General features: G+C 58.0%; 1 protein-coding gene and 1 long non-coding RNA gene across 3 annotated transcripts in view; one reads left to right on the top strand and one right to left on the bottom strand.

Annotated features, from left to right (window-relative positions):
• The window catches only part of LOC119467766, an 8,611-nt gene extending 1,649 nt beyond the window's left edge, over positions 1-6,962 (top strand). Inside the window, exons 2-3 of the long non-coding RNA XR_005196383.1 lie at positions 521-765; positions 6,419-6,962. This is a non-coding gene — a long non-coding RNA (uncharacterized LOC119467766). The remainder of the gene's footprint in view (positions 1-520; positions 766-6,418) is intronic.
• The window catches only part of TAFA5 (TAFA chemokine like family member 5), a 218,004-nt gene that overhangs the window by 168,575 nt on the left and 32,878 nt on the right, over positions 1-16,551 (bottom strand). The gene's annotated exons all lie outside the window — the stretch shown is intronic.

Raw genomic sequence — 16,551 nt, 5'->3', positions numbered from 1 at the left:
TGCGCCGTGAGTGCTGGGACCCGGGGCAGGTGACAGTGACCCACGACGGTGCGCCGTGAGTGCTGTGACCCGGGGCAGGTGACAGTGACCCACGATGGTGCGCCGTGAGTGCTGGGACCCGGGGCATATCCAGTCCCAACTGAGGCAGGAGCTACCAGGAACACTGTACCAGGGAATTCTGACAACAGAGACCTTAGGCCAAGTGGCAGCATGGCACGGTCCGGATGGCAAGCTTCACTGAGCGGTGGAAAGACCAGGGGGAGGGCAGAGCAAGAGGGAGGGAGGATGGCATCTCCCACAAATGTAGACCACTTCCTTTGAACCTGAAAACTCACTGAGAACCTTATGGTCCCGGAATCCATCTGGAAATGGCGGAAGTCATGGTTTCCACGAGAGTCCTTTCGCCAGTGACTGAACCACTGTGGGCTGGCTGGACTGCTCACGCCACACAGCAAGGGATAGGTGGCAGCTGCCCCCACTGAAAAGTAGGTGTGCTCAGCATCCTCCTTCACACCTTTAGGGCCTGGCGGCAGGAGGTAGGAGAAGACACAGATTTCAGCTCCACGTCTGGCTTCCCTCAGGGTCTCTCCCGGGGCTCTCTCAACTCAGATGGCAGTGCCAGACCCCAGGCCACGCCTTGTCTGCAGGCCTTGCCTGGACTGTGGTAACAGCCAGAATGCAACAATTTCTCAATGTCAGCCTCCGTGGCACGGAGACCCACAGGCACCCTCATCTGCCGGCACGCACGGACGCAGTAAGTCCAGAGTGAGCGCTTGGTGCACATCGGGGCTTAAGAAGGTGAGCAGACGCAAAGCACGTGGCCCACCATGCCGCTCTCTGCAGGCCTGGGAGGAGGCTGGCATGGCGCTGATGCAGTCAGCACAGATGCAGCCTCCTGGACACACTGCTCATTTGAATAAAGCCCAGATTAGCATGTGGTGCAGAGGTCTGCGTATTTCAACAAGATGCTGCCTCGTCAGATGTCACCTCTATGGACAGGCCGATGGATCCCCTGGCAAACCCAGGACTGGCCTGGAATAGGTACGCAGCCTGAACTACCCCAAGATGGTGTGTTGGCTCACCCTGTGTGGCCTCCTCTCATAAAAGGGGGCAGATAATACAAGAGGGGAATGCAGGTCCACAGCTCTGCAGAGGGCCGAGACCCCACTCTGCCAGTGTGGCGGGCATCAGAGCTGGGCGGGGCTCCGTGAAGTTAGGGCCACAGAGACGGTATATAAACCATGGGACCTGCAGGGAAGGCAACACCCCAGGGTGCACGCCCCAGAGACCATGACACACCCTGGCTGACAGGTCTGGTCAGCGGAGCACTTGGGAGCAGGTGGTCTCTGCAGCCCACCCTGCTGGTCGTGCTGAGCACCCAGGTGCCCATGGCACTGGCACATGACCAAGGACAGACATCCACGGTGTGGGCGGCCTGGAGCCCAACAGGCCCCTGGGAGCCCCTCAGCTTATGGGAGAGCAACTTGAGCCCTGAAAGCCTCATTTTCTGGGGGCTTCTGCAGCCCCCTAGGCACCTAGGCCTCTCCAGGTGGAGAACAAGGCTCAAATGGAAGGGAATCTTGCAGGCCTGCACACGCCGCCTGAGGGAAGCTGCTGCTGGCACAGATGCCCGGCCCATCCAGAGTCTAACGCAATGCCACAGGGCCCGGGGAGCCTCAGTCGGGAGCAGCCTCTGCCTGGGCAGGCCCGCTGTCCCCCAGGAAGGCGAGAACACAGCAGGCCACAGGCAGGGAGACCTCCAGTGCGGTCCAGCATCCTCCACTGCAGCAAAAATGCTATCTCCTCCCGAGGCTGCGGTCAGCAGCGGCCCGGGGCGTCCTGCGCGCCACAGGGGGAGGGTCCCACGAGCATCAGCGAGGCTCCTCCGTAGGAGGCTGCCCCAACCTCACCAGGGCCAGACCGGCAGGGAGGCTCTCCTTGGAGGCAAGGCCCCCACCTCCTGCCCTTCCTTCCTGGGTGGCATTTCCTCCAGAGAGTGGCCAGAAAGGTCACCTCCCCTCCATTCAGGCCGGCTTCATGGCCATGATTACACTTTATGATCCTTTTATGAAGGATTTTGTCTTTAAGTTCCACAAATGTTATTGCAAAAAGTGACTCGGGCCCCGTCTCTGCCTGGGGAGGGGAGCGGCCTGGCTGATTGGGCATGAGGGCCGACGCCCGGGAGAGCCTCATTCTTAGCAGCGCTGGGGATGCCAGACGACCCTGAGCGCCCAGGAAGTGTTCAGAGACACAGGTGCCAGGGAGGGCATGGAGGGCTCCGGGGGGACAGAGACTCCAGGCCACTCCCTTCTCTGTGGCCCTCAGCAAGTCACCACACACCACACACTACACACCATGCACACCATGTCCACACATACACCATCCACACCATGTCCACACATACACCATCCACACCATGGCCCACACATACCACACACCACACACTACACACCATGCACACCATGTCCACACATACACCATGCACACCATGTCCACACATACACCATCCACACCATGTCCACACATACACCATCCACACCATGTCCACACATACACCATCCACACCATGTCCACACATACACCATACACACCATGTCCACACATACCACACACCACACACTACACACCGTACACACCGTACACACCACAGATACACCATGCACACTATGGCCCCCGCATACCACACACCACACACCACATACCATACACACCACGTACACACCACACACACCATATCCCACACATACCATACACCACACACCACACACCATACACACCACGTACACACCACACACACCATATCCCACACATACCACACACCACACACCATACATACCACGTACACACCATACACACCATGGCCCCCACATACCACACACCACACACACACCATACATACCATGTACACACCATACACACCATATCCCACACATACTACACACCACACACCACACACCATACATACCACGTACACACCATACACACTATGGCCCCCACATACCACACACCACACACACACCATACATACCATGTACACACCATACACACCATATCCCACACATACCACACACCACACACACACCATACATACCACACACTGTACACCACACATACCACACACACTACGTACCAGACGCAACACACACACACCATACACCCCAGACGGTACACATATGCACATGTCCCATTCACACCACACACATATAAATACACACATGACACACACCACACATATACCACACACGCACCACAAACATGCACCACACACACACACACCACACACACATAAATACACACATCACACACACCACACGTATACCACACAAGCACATCACACATGCACCACACACCACACACATATCACACACACCCCACACACATTACACACACAAACCACACACATTACCCACACCATATACCACTGTACACAACACACACCATACACCCCAGAGACTACACATATACACATACACCATGCACACCCCCCATACAAACACACACACACAAATACACCCATCACACACATACTATACACACACCATATACCGCACACAACACACACCATACACCCCAGACAGTACACATATTCACATACACCTACACACCATGCACATACAAATGCACACACCACACACACCATACAAACACATCACACACGCTACACACACATACACCACACACACACACACACACATACACACACCCCTGGCCCCTCCAGTCTGGACATCCTGTGACAGGAGCCACAGCAGCTGACTGATGCCAGGCCCCGCACCTCGGCGTCCTGGAGCTCCTCCCACTCAGCACCCACACGATCCCCTGGGGTGCCTGCAGTCCCCAAGGTGCCCAGGGCAGGGCCCAGAGCCTGCTTCCCCCAGCTGGAAGCCGGCACTGCTGGGGCCTTCCCAGGGCATGGGCAGTGGCACCTGAGACCCAGCGCCTGGCAGGGCTGCAGACCTTGCCACCCTGAGGTCAAGGCCCCCAGCAGGTCCCTGGGTGGAGGCAAAGTCCCACCTTGAAGAAGGACCTGAGCCCAGAGCCCAGGCGAGGGTCCTGTGTGACTGTGACCAGGCACACCAAGTCCCCACAGCGGGCCTGCACCGAGACTCCCACCCCGTCCTCCCCCCGCCCAACACTCACGGGGGATGGCACCTGTCGCCCTGTGTGGTATACAGGAGGGCTGAGGAATGTGCCTGGGCTCCTCACAGCTGGGACAAGGAAGACAGCAGCGGGCCGAGGCTGAACTGTGGGCTGTCTCCTCTGAGAGAGGCCACCTCCCCAAAGAAAGACACTTCAGCGAAAGTCTGGGTCTTCCAGGCCCTCCAGAAAGCATGTGGGATGGGAAGGGTCTCCAGGTCCCTGCACAAACGCCCCAGTGGGAACAAGGTCCTTGGAGCCTCTGGGTTCCTGTATAAAGGTCCCAGGGGGTGTAGGGTCCTGGGGTCTCCAGGTGCTTGCACAAATGCCCCAAATGGTACAGGCTTCTGGGGTCTCCAAGGCCTTGTACAAACACCCCAGGGGGCCGGGGTCCTGGTGTCTCTGGGTCCAGCACACACACCCAGGAGACGCCAGCCTCGAGACGCGCTGCAGCTCCACATCAGACTCCCCGGGCTTCACTTCCAGCCCTGCTCTTCCACCCGCTCTCCCTGAACACGTTCCTCAGCCCAGCATCCCTGCTTTCCTCCGGTGAGGCCCCTGCAGGGGTTCAGCCCAGGTCTGCGGCCTCACATCCACACGGAGCTGCTACCAGGACCGGTGCTACCTGGCTGGCTTTTAATGAATGACTGCTTTTTTTTTTCCTGTGGTCTGACAGGCAAACACAAAAACAAACCCATTACACCCAGTGCCACAAATCTTCGTCTAAACACCTGAAGCTAAAATTGAAGCCAAGTTTCACAGTACGTTAGTGACTAAATTCTCAATAACATCATTTTGTAAAGAAGAAATAACTGGCAAATTATGAGATTATTTTAGTACAGTAACTTGAAAAAGAACAAGGAGAAAAGGAAGCAGGGCTTGGATTTATGAAAAACAAAAGATGCATTTGAGGCCAAAAAAGCAAAAAGGCAAACTCCTGTGCAAATCTGAACTCAGCATTTCTTACCTAGAGGTGGGACTGGGTTGTTTTTGCTGGGAGCGGAGAACACTCTAGTAGTCAAAGGCTTGCGTGCCCTCTTGGACCACGGGGCACCAGGGAGTGGAGCAGAGAGGTTGGGTAATGGGTCAATTTCCCACGGAGTGTGTCAGTGCTGGGCACAAGTAGCCTCGGAGAGGGACCGTCTGGGGGTCCAGGCAGCACCTGCCTCCTCTCCCCTCTGAGGTTTTCCAGACTTCCATGAGGGTGACCCACCTCCCCCCACCCCCACCGCCCTGGTCCTGCAGGCTGCAGCCCGTAGGTCTCTTCCATTTCCCACCTGCAGTGAGAAACTAATCCAAACACACTGTTGTGACCTACACGGGTCTAACCTGGGCACACTCAGCCTCTCGTGTGCAAGACTAGACCCAGGAAGGCAGAGCCCTGGTGTCCGGCAGGTTCACTGGGGGTTGGGGGGCCAGCCCGAGAGGAGGAGGGTGCTGCAGAGCTGATCCCGGCCCAGCTCCTGCCGGCTCTCCGTGCCCCTCCCCTTGCCTGGAGCCTGCAGGCCCCCCCCCGCATTCTTCACAGTGGTTTGGGATGAACTCCTGTCACTGCAGGCTCTCAGACGCTACCGTTTCCCAGGACCCAATTCCAAGCGGATTGTAGCGCCAACACGCAGGGCAGGGACAAAGAGGACACAGGGCGTGTTGGACACCTCCTCCTCCTGCAGCCAGGCCCTGCCAGCTTTTACCCAACCACTGCCCCTAATCCTTCCCAGACCCCCAGTGCCACTCCCAACCCCCCAATCCATGGGACGGGGGCTCTGCCAGACCCTGCTTTTCTCTCCAGTGCTCGAATCAAACCAAACTTCTCTCCCTGACACGGCACCATCCCCCCCACCTTCTGCCTGCACCCCTGCCCCCTTCAGCCCTGGTGGCAGGTTTGAGGACTTTGAAGTTTCCCATCTGGCTCCTTGTTACCCAGTTCTCAGCCAACGTGTCACCTCCTGGGGATGACCTTCCTTGGTCAGCTGAGCCCTGTGGCCTTCCTGGCATTATTTAGCCCTCCCCTGAAATTATCTGATGGGCCCTGGAGCTCCAGGGACATCGTTGGACATTTCCTGGTTTGCTCACAGGCTCTGTTCCTGTGGGCAGGTCCCGTCAGCTGGCTGCAGCTCAGCACGGCACACCTTCCCCGTCCTTCCCGATTTCCACGAGGGGCTCCCAGCTTCTTAAAAAAATACAAAGTGGGAAGAGAAAAGCTGCAGTGACAAACTACACCCATCTAAAAGTAACTGTGTCTTTAGGAAAAGTCAGCACAATCATGCTCTTTGTCTCAAAACAGGTGCCAAGTGGGAAATCAAACTGCTTTTCCTGCCCAGGAAACAGAAACAACCACTGCAGAGCGATCGCCGATGGCCACGGCTGGCCTCGAGGAGCCAGTGTCCTATTAGGGTGTCTGGTTTGCCTCCGATTATCCAGCAAATAAACCAATTTAGGAGCCCGCCAGGGTCTTTCTAGCCACCTCTCCAGGGCCCTGGCTGGGCCGCTCCTGTCCTCATTTCCATACAGCCAGTATTCTCAGTGAGATGAAGAAATGTCATTATTTACCAAGAAAGCAAGGTCTGAAAATGGCAATTACTTGGCAGGTCAGCAGAAGGCCCCGGGGTCCTGCTCTCTGCAGGATTCAGCCGGCAGCTCGGAGCTGGAAGACGCAGCCAGTGCCTACCCCAGGTTTCCACCCTCCGTGGACTCACATCTCGTTGGTTTACAAAACCGAGCATGTATTCCCCCCACGATACATATTCATGCCTTAAAATGTAAGTCTATTGCATACGTTATAAAGCACACGCTGAAAAGTGACACGTAAAATGCAGATGTAAACGTGACGCGACGCTCCTGCCTGCTCTGTGAGCCCCGGGTACTGGATTCCATGCCTCCAGTGTAGAAGGAGACACACTCCCTCAACTGCTGATCCTGGGACTGGGCCTGGGACTTACTTGGTCAACGGGATGTTCGTGGGTCTGACCCAGGCGGGGCCCCTGAATGAGCTCCTGAGGCTGAGTTTGGTGTCCTATGATGTACCCTGCCAAGACCATGCCGGGAAGTCGCCGGTCAAGGTTGCACAGAGACGCGTGGGAGAGACCCGAGCCCACCATGGCCTGGAGCAGAGGGCACGGCCAACCCGCAGACCCAGGAGCAGGCACACCCATGCTCCCTGCCACGGGCCACAGGCGCTGGGCTGCCTGCCTGGCAGCCCCTGCGCAGGGAGAGCTGACTGACTCCGATTCCGGCCACCACCTGGTCCTCGCTCTGCCCTCCAAAGCACCCCACGGACAACTGTATCCCAAAGGTCTCAAGACAGGGAAAGCTCACCAGCCAATGTCCAGCTACGCCATGTCAGCCAGAGCAGAACACTGGCCTGGGGAGGGGGCGCCGCTTGGCCCGGCTCACAAGCAGGCTGAGGCCAGGGCTCGGGCTGGGCCCTCGGCACCCTCATCCAGGGCTGCCTCCCCGCCGCCTGCTTGGTCCCAGCTCCCATCCCTGCCCCTAAACCGGGAGCTGGCAGCGACTTTCGGTGGAGGGCCAGGTAGTCAGTGTTTCTGACTAGTGCCATCTCTGTGGTTTCACATTTTTCTTTTTTCGTTATAACCCTTTAAGACTATTAAAACCATCCTCAGCTTCCTGGCAATGTAAAAGCAGGCCACTGGGCCTAAAACCTGGAGCTTCGACTCCTGATTCCGCCTTCAGGAAGGGGCATGGAGCTTACCGAGCGCTGCAGAGAGGAAAGTCCATGCACTGCCTGGGTCCACTGCACCCCCGCCCCAAATTGGCCCACGGAGGGATGGAGGGCATCGTGCCCCTGCCACCCCCTCACCCTGACCCTACACCCTCAGCCCCATCCCCACCCTCAGCCAGAGGGGCCTCTGGAGACCAGCATGTGGACGGAGTCTGCTCGAGGCCTCTGCTGCTATCTTCACTAGGCAGGAGCCTGGCTCAGTGTGGGGACACCGTGGGGCCGTCTAGGCTGGTGGGCGCTCTGACAGCGTGGGAGAGAGGGGTCTCTGGGGCCCCAGGGAGGGCTGCAGGACCCTGGCCACAGTCCCTGCTGGGCCGGGCTTCCCCTGAAACAGGAAGGAGACCGTGGCATTTGGTTTGACACCCATCGGGAACTCCTTGTTGCCAGCTTCTGGGTCCTCACGGGAGCCGCGTCCGTCTGCAGGACCCACACGCTGGGATTCAGCACGCTCAGTCAGTAAGTGGCAGAGCCAGGATTTGAAACCGAGCCCTGTCCTCTGCCCACGTGCCTCCTGGCACACAGACACAGCCTGCCCTGAGGGTTTTGTCCCTGGCATCCCTGGTCTAGAGTGGATGGAGGAGTGGGGAACGCCCCCCCCAAGCTCCCACAACCAGACCCCATCTCTCCCAGACCATGATGGTATCGTCTGGAAATGCACCAGGAACAGGGCGGGAACCTCAGGTCCTGAGGTCCCCAGGGAGCCGGGCCATGTGGTGGCAGCACCGGCCTCCCCCGCCCCACCCCACCCCCACCCCGGGTGTCTCAAACGCAGCGGAACAAGAGCCCCAGAACAATCCGTACCATCGGGACCTCTGCCAACACCAAGCCATCTGGCTCCAGTCAGCGGGACCTCCCCAATGCCTGCCAGACCGGGAGGCCGAGGGGGTTTTAATTTGACCACAGCCTTCACTAAGAGCTCCTGCAGGAGAGGCACCTGGTCCAGCCACGTCCAGAGGGAGCCCCCATCCCAGGTCCTGCCCCTCTGCAGGCAACAGAGCTCTGCCAGCTGCAGCCCAGCCAGGTCCTGCTGCCATCACTCAGCCAATGTCAGCATGTCCAGGGGCGGTCTCAGGCTGGCGGGGCAGCTCCCAGCCACTCCTCACTCACACGCAGACGGGAAGCTCCTCCTTTCCCTGCGGGGGACTGTCCTGCAGCACAGAGAGCCACCGCCGTGTGCGCGTGTGTGGGCGCTGCCTGTGCCCATGGGCGCTGCAAACAAAGGCACTCTGTCCTCCACATTGCGCAGGGGCATGGTGAGCCGGAAGCCTTGGCGGCAGATGAAGACGGGCATGCTGTTGACATGGAAACCCAATGGTTAAAAATTCCTCAGGCAGCTTCGAAATGTCAAATTTTGATAACCAGGTTGGAGTCCTTGTTCCTCCATAGTGAAATGTTTGGCAAAACAAGCCCTGCCATGAGTTCCTGACAACTCGTCAGCCACGGCGCACGCCTGAGCCATATGCCCCTCGACGGGCGGTATGTGCTGGTTCCCGCCCGCGCCGGCTCCCAGTGCTGATGCGCTGTCAGGGCTGAAAGGACGGCCCACCTCTCCGGGCTCGTCTTTTATGGACATGTAACTCGCTGGCGGACAAAGGGCATCCGCCAGCTCCCTGGCTTGCTGAAAGAAGGCCCTCTGACAGACAGTTCTCCCTCCTCTACGTTTCTCCGCAAAAACCCAGGACTGCTGGCGTTTGCCTTCAGCCAGGGGCTGTAGGTTTCCAAGTCCCTGCTAATTAATTGAAGCTGTGTGTGTGTGTCGGGGCATGGGGGACGCGAAGACAGAGACCCACACCTACATATGGACACTTGGCTCTGCCAAGTTCGTTTGAGGAGACCGGAACCAGCCCATGTGGGAACTCGGCGTGTGGAGCGTGACGCGGTGGTGCAGCCCTGTGGCAGGGGCTTGACGGCGGGCATGCCCGTGGGGGGAGGCATCTGCGTGTGCCCCAGTGCACAGACACCCATCATTGCTCGTACCTGTGGCTGTGCACGTGTGTGTGATGTGTGCAGCGTGCCCACACCTACATATATACATGTAACCACACAGCCTGTGTGCACATGCATGTGTGAGTGCTCACACATATGCCGGTGTAACTGTGTGTGTGATGTGTGTGTGACCATGTATGATGTGTCTGCAGTGTGCTCACACCTACACACATGCATATACCCACAGTCTGTATGCATACGTGTGCATGAGTGTTCACACTTGTGGCACTGTGACCATGTGTGTGTGATGTGTATGTGTGTGGCTGTATGTGATGTGTATGTGACCGTGTGTGATGTGTGTGCAACCCTGTGTGATGTGTGACCATGCATGTGCAATGTGGTGTGTGACCGTGTGTGTGTGATGTGTATGTGTGTGACTGTGTATGTGATGTGTGACCGTGTGTGATGTGTGTGCAGCCCTGTGTAATGTGTGACCATGTGTGTGCAATGTGGTGTGTGACCATGTGTGATGTGTGACTGTGTGTGATGTGTGTGCAGTGTGCTCACATCTACACATATGCATATACCTACAGAGCTTGTGTGCATGCATGTGGATGAGTGCTCATACATGTGCCTGTGCAAACGTGTGAATGTCTGCTGTCTGCTCACACCCACACACATGCACACACCAACACAGACTGCGTGCATGTCTGCATTCAACGCTCACCTGTGACACATACACACCCGAGCGATACTGCAGTCAGACATTTCTCCTAAGGGCATCTCACCCTCTCACTACTGTGCAGGTATCATCTATAAATGTGCATCTTACATGCACACACATGCACAGGTCATACTGCATAGGAATGTGCCTGTGCGTGTGTAAATGAAGAGACACTTTTATGTGTCACACACACATACTACAGTGGTGGGACAATCATTCACACAAAAACCTGCATAAAGGTTCCACCTGCCCTGGAAAGACACGCACACACACAGCAGAATTCTCCCAAGTAAGAACTGCTGGGCCGCAACGCAGGGTGAGAGGTGATGTTCCAGAATGTTCCCTGCTCGCTGGCTGAGGTGACAGAGCTGGTGGGGACCCACGAGTGACCAGCAGAACTAGGAAGCACAGGAGCGGACAGGGGAGCTGAGGCGTCTGCCTTGAGGCTGCTGCTCGGCCTCCAGGGCCCCCCAGACCAACAGCGGGCAGGGACTTCCACCCCAGTCACCGAGCGCAGCCGCTTCTGCGGCTCCCAGCCCCTCCGCCCTGACATGTGCCGCCTGCTTTCTCAGTGTAGATCCGCCCGCAGGGCCCACCGGCACTGGGCCTCCCCCTCCTCCTGTCCTCAGGTGAAGAACAGTGGAAGCACAGCCTCTCCCTCAGCCTCCCCACACCCCTGCAGGGCGGCCTGTCCAGCACCTGGAGGAGGAGACATTCCTGGAAGTGAAGCTGGAGGAGCAGCTGCTTGGCTGGGGCACAGGCACATTCCAGGGCTCCCTGGGTTCAACTGTAGCCTGCCTCTGGCCCTGGCCTCCAGCCGGCCCTGCCCACCTGCCACAGCCATCCTGAACCTGCTGCTCAGCTGACAGGGCCTCTCCTCTCTGCCCCCACACTCCTCAGTCCTAGAGCTGGCTGTGTAGGGTTACCTCTATCGGAGCCCTCTGCAGACTCCAGGAGGAAGGCCTGGCCCCACCGCACCTGCCTGTCCCCGTCACTTGTCTGACCCTGCCTCACCTTCCTGGCCCCTCACCTGCCTGGCCCCTCACCTGCCTGGCCCCCTCACCTGCCTGGCCCTGCCTCACCTGCATTCTTGCCCCTGCTGTGAGGGTGGCAATGGAAGGAGACCCCGTGGCCTCTTCTGAAAGGAGAGCGCCTTCTCCACATCATCAGTCCAACTCCAGGAAACGCAGGTGCAGAGGGGTCCTTGCTAACTTTGGGGTGCTCGCCCACTCTGACCCCACCAACCACGGCCCATGCTCTCCACAACATGCCAGCCTCATCCCTTCCACCAAACATGGCCATAGCAGCTGTCCCCCAGCCCCATGGCTGCGGCTTCCCCATGTGCTCCTGTTCTTGGGCACTGGCTTCTCTGCCCAGTGAGAAAGGACACGTGGGAAAAGGAAAAATAAGATGTGTGGAAATGTGAAAATGTCCTTCTCTGGGCCACAGCTCAACATGAAATTCCACTCTGGCCAGGGACCAAGATGCCTAGAGGGTGGCCTCGAGGTGGGAAGGGGACTGGGACTTGTAGCTCTTCTCGTAGGCCCTTCCAGATCCTTCTGCAGCTGCCTCCCAAGGGCCTCACTGCTTGTGGGGTGACCCCTTCCTGGCATTTCAGAATGTGGTGGGATCCAGCTTTGACTCAAATGACCAAAATACAACCTCCCAACATCTCTGTTGGGCAAGGCCCCAGCTGAACCTCAGGCTCTCAGCCTGGAGGCCAAGACACTGAAGACCTCATGCTGAGGGAGCCCCGCTGGGGCCTGCCCTCAAGTCCTCGCCCAGTGTCAGCCCTGCCATCTCCATGCCAGCTGTGTTGGGGTCACCTTTTGCAGACACGGGGCTTGGACACCACATTTCTGGGGTCCCAGGTGGGAGCCAAAGGTTTGATGGCTGCACCCCTCCCCGTCACACCTAACGGGAGACCAGAGCATGGATGTGACTTCTGTCCTTTGCTCCTCGCACCCAGTCACCCCCGGTCCCCTCGCCCGTCCTCAGGGCCACCTCCTCGGACCCCAGCCACTCCACGAGGCTGGGCAGCGGCAGGCACAGGCCTCCTAGGGCGTGCTCCCAGGGCCTCTGTTCCCGGGGCACGTCTGTGCCCATCTGTCAGCAGGCCCCTGTGCCCTAGCAGCATTTAGGGGAACAGCCTGGGGACTCAGCACCCTGGGCTCACTCACGCTCCGCCACCCATGGGCAACGGGACCTTGGTAAGTGTCCTGATGTCTCTTGGCCTCAGCTTTCTCACCTTGGATTTGGAGAAAACAGGACAAAGACAAATGTGTGTCCTGTGTTTTCCAGGCCCTGAGCTCGTTCCTCAGATGCTCCCGGCCCGCCTTCCTGATGGGGGCTGGGGCACGGGCATCACTCCTTGCTAAAGGATCCAGGCAGAAGTGGCCCATGTCCTTCCAGGCCTGACCTCCTGTGCCGTCCTCCTTTTCTTCCCCTTCCATGGTGACCGGGAAGCCACGTGTGAGATGGCAGCTGCATGTGAGGCCCCCAGAGACTGGGCGGACCACATCCTATGTTATATGTAAATTTTCGGTGCTATGACTCAAAGTCAGCACTGGGATGAAGGATCTCTCAGCAAGGCCATCTTTACTTCCTGCAGAAAGGGTACAGTCACCAGCAGTCTTGCCACGAGAGTACAACAAGCAAAGGAAAGCAGACATATTTATCTTTTACGCACTTGGGGTCGTCCTTACTGCTGCCTCTGATCTCCGTTGGCTGGAACCAGACCTCACAATCTAAAACGGAGCCTGATTGGCTAATAACTGAAAACGTTCTTGAATAGGTCAAGGCCGCGGAGGACAGAAGGAAAAGAGGAAGTCCAAATAGGAAGGGACAGGAAGTTGCTTGGGAAAGGACTCAGAAAAGCAGAAGCACAGATATCCTGGTTAAAGTTCAAGGACATAGAAGGTCCCACGTGCCTGTGAGCACGTCTGACAGCGACACAGGTTAGGGCTTGACAAAGAGTCATTAGCAGAAAGCAAGAAGGCTTTGAAGAAAGTCTTTAAAACAAACTATTTCTAACACTTATGATTTATTTTTTAACAAGAAAGGAGACTTTGAAGAGGAACTTTTCTGCCTCCCACACCCACTGCCTGCAGCGGGGCAGATGCTGGATGTGACTCCAGCGTCGGCAGCCTGAGTTCTCCCGTCCCACCCGCCCACGAACCCCGCGAGCAACGCTGCACCATCGTGGACTGATCCCAAATTCAGCATTTAAAAGCTGAGACCAAAATGCGCAAAGAGACTATTGAAGACACAATAAACACTTGCTGAGTACACAAGCAGCCTTGGGATTGAGCAGGAGGGAAATGCTCTCTTGAGAAAATGTAATACCTGTTTCCAACACACACTCTTCACCGGGAGGATCGGAGCTGCCCGGGCTGAACACAGCCTGAAAAGGTGCGGAGTAAATCAAAGGTGAATACCCTGAACATTAGACGTGCGCCCGAAATCTCTGCAGCCCCAGAGGTGGGGGCCACGTTTGGATAATCACCGTAGAAAAACTCCTGGAAGCCAGGCTTATCACGGTTCTGATGAGAAGAACATGCAAGGAGATCCCTTCTCTTCATCAGAGAGCAGAAAGCACCAAGGGGTTCCGTGTCAGGAGGTGGGGGTGGAGCCCAGGAGCAGGGCTCGGGAGACAGCACCCACCTTCCTCCGGCTGCACAGTGACCAGCTGTGCAGACAAGGAATGGGAGCTCAGCTGCAGAGTCAGACTCTGAAGCGTCGCCAACCATGCTGGCATGTGCTGGCCATGAAGTCCTGTCCGTGGTGCCTGGCTCATCCCCACTGGGGGACGTCCACCCTCACCTGCCCTGCCAGTCAGTCCTTCCGGGGTGTGTGGGGGGGTGGGAGGCACCTGCTTTCTCTTCCTCCAGGGTCAACCTCCCAGCCTCGCCTCCCGGGGGGAGATAATGCAGTACTTGGGGCAGTCCCAGACAACCTGTCTGTCCAAATCACTTTCTATTCCCAAAAGGCATGTGTTCTCCTGAGCGAGGTTGACAGCTCAGCATTAGGGCGCACTGGGGGTCTAAAGGCATCTCCCCTACAGGCAAGGAAGGGAGGGTCCAGGCCAGAGTCCCCTGAACGAAGCCTGTGAGCTGAGGGGCACAGGCCAGCTATCCCACCTGACACCAATGCCAAGCCAAGTCAGTAACCCATGTGTCCACTGCACCTGCTGTGAAGACCCACTGTGGCCTCAGGGACCTCGAAGTCCACCAGATCCCAGGTCACAGGGCACCAGGGCTGGCGTCAGGAGCCACCTGTGGGGGCTGCAAGACTCACACTGACTGCAGGAAAGAAGCCCCTCTCGCCGTCTGCTCCAGGGAGGGGACAAGAAGGCTGGCTCTGATTCATCCCAGCCCCACACCCAGCCCAAGACAGGCTCCCAAGAGGCAAAGCCAGGGCGGGACAAGCCTAGCGCTGGGGCTCAGCTGCTGCAGCTGCGCATCTAAGCTCCATGAAAGGCCAAGACGGCTGGCCAGGGGCCGCTCAGCCCATCACGCGAGCAGAAGGCCCCCCAGGCAGACCCACACTTCCTGGGCCTGAAGCAGGCCTGGCCACGTTGGCAGGCAGTGTGGTAGCCCCCGGCTGCCCCAGCCACCCTCCCTGAGACTGCCAGCTCCTGCCGGTTGGCAGGTCTGAGTGTGGCCAGTCCTCTAACAAGGCTGGAGACAGGGTGGGCAGGGGCACCGCTTTGCACAGGGGGTCCCTGCACAATGGAAGCTCAATGTCTGTGTCACTGTGACATCTCAGCCACTTTCCTTTGGAACCCAAGGGACATTGTTCTCCTGCTTTGTCGGTCACCATATCCACATGCGCTGGGGTCACCTCTCCTGCCCCAAACCTCATTTCCTAAGAACTCCTTCTGCCACCCTTCCCCTGAGGAGGTGGGCCTGGGGGTCAGGGGTGGACCAGGTGGCCATGACCCCTGGCCCAAATCCAGCAGAGCAGGTCCCATGTGACGTGGACAGTTGCAGAGGAGAGACAGGAGCCCATTGGAGGAAGGTTCTGCTTCCCGCGAGCAGAAGGGACGGGAGGGGAGGGAGTCATGGAGCCGCTGGTGTCTTCCCCACCCCCTAGCATGGGAGGAGACGGGAGGAGGCCTGACCACTCTGATTTCCACTCTGGGCCTCAGTTTCTCTGTCTGTCAGCCTGCAGCAGTTTCCCTTGAACCATCCCAAGATCGCTGGCCACAGTCTCCGGTGGTCAGCCAAGACTCGAAGCCGATCCTTTAAGCGGAATGCAGGCCCCAGGACAGTGCCCTCTGCACTCCCTCCCTGGGCTCTAGCAGGTGATGGCCCCTGTGCCCTCCCGAGGTTCCTTGACTCTGTGTTTCCTCAGGAAGACACTTCAGGGACAGGCAGCACCAAGACTCCTGATGCCCCATTTGTCAGACCACCCTGCTTGATGTCACAGGCAGGGAGCAGAGGAGACTTACACTCAATTCGTCATGCATGCAAAAATGTAAGTGAAGCCTCCTCCTCGACTCATCATGGAGACAGAGCAGGTGGCGCAGGTCATCGGCACGGGAGGCTCTGCAGATGCCAAGGGTCCCCAACCCTACTCAGCCCAGCCCCACAGAGCAGAGGGCCCGCAGCCCCTCAGCCACCAGCTCAGTCCTCAGGCGGTGTCCAGAGCCCTGTGAAGGAGAAGGGAGGCCCCCGATGCCCCAATATCCACCTGGAAGCTCTTCCTTCCAGAATTTTCCTCCAGCTGCACCTTCCTGGCTCACTGTGACTCGAGAGCTACAATCACTCCCACAGCACCCACCAGAGGACGGAGGTCTGAGGGGCCTGTCCACCTACCCTTCCTGTCCACGCACCCAACCCGTCATCCTGTCTCTATGGAAAATCCTGATTCTGCCACCGCTGGACACCCTTATCTCCTGCCTGGACACCCCCATCTCCCGTCTGGACACCCCCATCTCCCGCCTGGACACCCCCATCTCCCACCTGGACGCCCCCATCTCCCACCTGGACGCCCCCATCTCTACCTGGACGCCCCCCCCGTCTCC

Source organism: Cebus imitator, unplaced genomic scaffold (assembly GCF_001604975.1).
Source record: "Cebus imitator isolate Cc_AM_T3 unplaced genomic scaffold, Cebus_imitator-1.0 Scaffold329, whole genome shotgun sequence".
NCBI classification, from domain to species: Eukaryota; Metazoa; Chordata; class Mammalia; order Primates; family Cebidae; genus Cebus; species Cebus imitator.
The sequence above is the reverse complement of the archived record's forward strand: the minus strand, read 5'-3'. Positions and strand labels throughout refer to the sequence as shown.